Raw genomic sequence first — 5,600 nt, 5'->3', positions numbered from 1 at the left:
GAGCATGGCCTCCGGAATAGATCCAATAAACGAGTACTTGGTTGGATCGGTGACAATAATCTTCGTAGTATGAAAGGTAGCAATGGAAGAGAGAAGAACATCCACCATGATTGGAACATTAAGGCGGTCCATTGCCCAGTTGGTGATGATCGTCCAAAATCTCCCACTCGAGATCTCGGAATGCCTGGAAGAAGAGACCAAGCTTTGTACAAACCGCTGCCAGATTATAGTCCCAAAATCTAAGTTGATCCCATGGTACAACCCATATAGCGTAGTCATGAAAGACTTGCTTGCACCATCAGAGCCAGCGCTTCGCTTGGAGAGTCCTTTGAAAAGCAACGTGAAAATGCCATTCCATTGAGGAGGAAGGCAGGACTTCGTGAACTTTGTGATGGTGGTAAGGGTTTCTGTATTTCCCATCTGATAAAACATAGAAAACAGTTGACCAGTGGTAATGGATTCAGGATTTACCAGAGATTGATCTTGAGAAAGACCAATTAGGGCAAAAAAGCGGTGCTTGGAGATAGAGATCTTCTCATTGTGTATTTCGAAGTGAATACTTTCATGAATCTTTTCGTAGTAGGCAGTGGACTAAACAAGTGAAAGGTACGACATTGGAACGACTTCGACCTTGGTGAGTGCTTCGACAAGAGGTGAGTATTTGAGACACTCAACGAATGCGAAACCAACAATTTCATAATATTTATAATTCACGTGATTAATAATATGTAATATGTCACAAATAATGACTCTTAATTTCTGAAGTCGATCATTTTATTTAATGCAGTGATTTCCATAACTTTGTAGAATGAGTTATATTTTTATATTTAATATAAATATATATTAATAAAATTTTACAATAGTTTTTACATAGTTGATATATATATATATATATATATATATATATATATATATATATATATATATATATATATATATATATATATAAAAAGTTAGTTTGATAATTTTAACTAATAGTTATATATTTACCTTAACTTGGTTATTCCACCTCGTGTGTCAATGTATTTTTCTTTTACACAATAAGTATGTCGGATAATATTTTTTATTTCATAATATCTTTTTACATATTTTTATCATGTTCAAACTTATATATGACAAGTATCATATATTTTATAAATCATTACATAGATGTGCACCGTTATAGCGTGTATCCTCCTCCAAATATTAATAAAAGAGGGGTCGTAGAAACTCATTTTCGTAGCGTGATTTCGATCCCGGTTCGTTTTGGTGAAGCTTCAGATGAGAAATCGTAATTTAGCAGTTCTTGAGCTTTGAAATACGCTCGAGACCGTTCCGTAACAAATATAAACTGTTGGGGGGTTGTTTGGTAATTTAATTAACCAATATATAATTGATTTGGTTAAAATAATTCAAGGAAGGTGCTGATTTTGTAACTTGAACAAACTATAGGGGCTGTTATGTAACTTCTGTACTAAATGAGACTGTTTTCGTTGATAGTTATCAAAGTATGGGTTGTTTTTTTAATAATTCAAAACATTATTTGGGGTATGGGACTGATTTTTGAATAAAGGTTTAATAGTGAGGGTAATGTTGTCATTTTATCGAAGTCAAAAGGGGGTTAGGGTATTTTTAATTCCCCGTCTGTTGTTTTGATCGGGCAATTAAAGGAATGAACGAAAGCTTTCAGCAGATGGAACCAAGGCGACGAAGCAGATGAACGAAGGGAGTCAGATCGATGACGGTGAGAAGGAAATGGGAAGTCTCGCAGGCACGATATCGTCGGTTGTTTCGCGAAAAGGATGGAGTCTCCGGAGGTTCAAAGTGACCATCGGGAAAGGTTGGTGAAGCAACGAGGCTTCCCTCTTCTCGTCCGACTGCGCACGGGAGGGGGGAATTCCAGGGGTCGGAAACAGCAATAGCTTCAAAGCAGATAAGGTTTTCGGAGGTTTTCCTCGACGGAAGGGGAAGGGGAAGAGGTTCGGTCCGGGGAGTTTTCATCTTAATGTTCATGCTCGGTTGTGTGGCGTGAAGGCATGAGGGCTCGGTGTGACTAGGGTTTTCGTCGGACCCTGTGGATGTAGTGACGAGGTGCGAGGCCAGCTGCCTCAATGGAGCAATCACGATGATAGCATCTCCGGTCTTTTGCTTGATCGAGGAAGGAAAGACAAAGGCCGCAGGGCATTTAGGTGGTGATTGTTCAACAGGAAATGATGGGATTAACAGGTATTGCTTTTTTTTTTTCTTTTTTTTTGACAGAATTCAATAGATTTAATCAATGGTTTTAGGTGGGTGTATTTGATGTTGAACAGAATTCAAGGATGAACAAAATGGATGTTTGGGTTTGATTTTTCACAGGAATCGATAGGGCTGTTGTCGTTCGAAAAGGGAGAGCAGGAAAACAGATGAGGAAATGGGTGTTTGGGTTTGAGCTTCTTTGACTAGAGGAGGGGCTGCTGTCTTGGCAGCCGGAAAACTCCCACCTCCGGTGAGAGGTGCCTTGCTTGTGACAGATGAAGATGGCGGGAGGATTCAAGAGCTGGAGAGGGACGTATCTTGTGATTGAGCAAAAATGATTGAAAATATATAAGATCAGATTTTTGGGAGATTTTTTTTTTACTTCAAAATCTAGAAATTGATCTTAGAATACTTAGCATTATTGTGGTTTGAATTTGTGCATATGGATGTTTGTGTGTGTGTGGCAAAATCGACAGTGGGTAGAGGAATTTGAGAGAAGGAAGTAGCTTCAATGTGATGCTTGGTTGAATTTTTAAAAGTCAGAGGTTTTTCTTTGACTTTATATATATATATATATATATATATATATATATATATATATATATATATATATATATATATATATATATATATAGAGAGAGAGTTAGGTTCATATAAAAATGATAACTATTGTGTCAACATGTGGCTCAATCTAGACCAATCATTTGATAAAGGGTATAATAGTAACTTTGGTTTTATTTAATTATGGTAAACTAATTGATTACATAACAATCCAGCTATTATCTTCATATCTTATACCACTCGTTCCTCACCACCAATTAACTTTCACCAAGTGTTAACAACCCTTTTTCCATAGAGACATAAAACAGAAACGATGCCTGATCTACTTTTCCATTACCGGTGACTTCATAATCGGGCGTCCGTTCGTCGTGGTCGGTTGCCGGCTCAATTTTTGGCTGCTCCGCCATTGTCCATCGTCGACAATCTCCGACCGCTCTGTTATGATCAAAGATCGACACACTCTGATCTCTGCACCGATCTTATGGCAGCGGACACAAACATATGTACTAATCAGTTCAATTGGTTGTGTTATTATTGATTTATTGGTATGATAATTTTGATTTATGATTTCTTGGTATCTTATTTTATGATTTTTTTGGCTGGTGTTTATGTGATGATCACCTTATTTTTCAGTGTTTCTTCATCCCTTGATGGTGTTCTTTCTTTTCTCAAGGACACAATATTCCCATTCTTCATCCCTTGATGGTGTTCTTTCTTTTCTCAAGGACACAATATTCCCATTCTGCACTTTTTTTTTTTTTGCATAAATGATATTTAACAAGCATTTGTATATAAGCAAACCCACGTTAGTAATTTCATATTTGTATGTTTTCGATATGTATTGGAATTGTTAATTTGCAAAAGAAAAGATTGGTTTTGGAGTCGAATAGAATATATGAAAAGTGAATAAGAAATTAGGCATTATTTCGAGAAGTGTAATATCATATTAATATTTTTAATAACCAGCGTATTCTTAAATAATTATGTTTTGATTCTTAAAGAATGAGTTCTAATTCTTAAAGAATTAAGAATGGCTGAAAATGATTGTTTGGGAAGATGAAATCTTGACGGTAGACAATTTTTTGCAGGTAGATAGATAACATGCAAGGATGACTAATCATTCTTAATCGGAGAAACAACCATCAACACCATCGATTACCAGCCATCACCACTATCAAAACACAACTCATGTTCATTAAGATTTTGTGTATATTTTTTTTGAATGGTTGTTTTTGTTTTATAATTTGTATTCTTTCGGATGCACTTTATTCCTAAAGAATATCTCATATTTTTTTTCAAGAATGTATTTTATTTCAACAATATTACTAGCATTAATTAAGTTTTTTAATTCTTATTGATTATACTTGTATCAAAATTTGAGAAGGTATTAACATTAGTTTTATTCTTTAATAATATATGTGCTTTGTGAAATTATATATCACTATCAATTTTAACTCACTCATTTTAATAATATATGTGCTTTGTGAAATTATATATCACTATCAATTTTAACTCACTCATTCTTCTCATTCTTTCGCATTCATTTTTTTTTAAGAATGGTTGGAATTAAAGACACGGTTCATACTTATTCTTTAAGAATACCATTTATATTTTGTAATAATAGTTTTTTTTATGCAAATTATTAGTCTTGAAAATAAGCAATAGTATTCTTTAAGAATGTTGATTCTAAAATTATCTCCTGGATGAAATAAAAATCTAAGAGAATAAACTAGAAACCAAATTTGAACCTGTTGAATAAAAATCGTATTCCCAAAAAATTTAATTTAATTTGAATATTTTGAATAAAATCCTAGACTTCTTTCATTTTTATTAATTATATTTGAATTACTTGCCTAGAATATAAATAATATTAAATTTCCTCTCTCTTAATAAAATATCGAATCTGTCCTTTTCATTAATTAAGTCAAATTATATTGTAAATGCTATTCCATGATAATAACATGTTGCCTAAGATGATAATCATTAATTCTTTTTAATCTAATGATCACAATTTTGTCACACATTCACACAATATTTGTGATTCATATTTAATCCTAACTATATATATATATATATATATATATATATATATATATATATATATATATATATATATATATATATATATATATATATATTAAAGTTATGATTCTTATGAACAGTGCTTATGGTAAAAAAAATATCTTTCTTTTTACCTATTACCTATGGTAACTTTTTCTCTTCTTCTGTTGAGTCATCGGCATTCTGACATCAATTTGCAACGTGTGGTCGCCTCCATTTACAAGACATTACAACACCGCCTCGAAAAGTTAAGAACCTACCCGCTCGATCATCTCCCCTCATAACAGATCCTTCACCTTCACTTCGTTGTTTTTTGCAAACCTTAATTCACTAGATCTTTACCCTCCCTTCTATTACTACCCTCACTTCTATTACGTTGCTATGTGAGGTCATCTATTCTACCACTCCATCCGTTCTATTCCAATCGCATGATGCTCTTTCGCTCTCCTTTGCCATTAATTAACCTCTGTGCCGTCCTCCTTCCATCTACCCAAATTCCACCATCGTCTTCCGACTCATAGCAACCAAAGAAGACAAACGTATTCAATATATAATGATAGATTTGATTTTTTGAATAATCAACCCGACAAAATATAATGGATTGTTGATAAAAATGTATATGTAGGCACAATTATGTATGTGCTTCTATCGTTATCCTGCTCCCATCTTGAATGATTTTAAATTCATTAGGTAGTTTATCTTCTGATCTACTTCAATGATACCAATATTAGGCAAATTTAGCATTCCGTAAAACTGTACTA

The 5,600-nt window shown here is 33.6% G+C and overlaps 1 long non-coding RNA gene across 1 annotated transcript; it reads left to right on the top strand.

The window, feature by feature from the left end:
- Window positions 1–1,651: 1,651 nt before the first annotated feature.
- On the top strand, window positions 1,652–2,658 carry LOC145002113 (uncharacterized). Its single transcript, XR_013661825.1, has 2 exons — window positions 1,652–2,205; window positions 2,292–2,658. It is a non-coding gene; the product is annotated as an uncharacterized LOC145002113 (long non-coding RNA).
- Window positions 2,659–5,600: the final 2,942 nt, after the last annotated feature.

Source organism: Lactuca saligna, chromosome 6 (assembly GCF_052625555.1).
Source record: "Lactuca saligna cultivar CGN05327 chromosome 6, ASM5262555v1, whole genome shotgun sequence".
NCBI lineage: Eukaryota > Viridiplantae > Streptophyta > Magnoliopsida > Asterales > Asteraceae > Lactuca > Lactuca saligna.
Note: the sequence above shows the minus strand (reverse complement) of the source record. Positions and strands in the feature narration are given on the sequence as shown.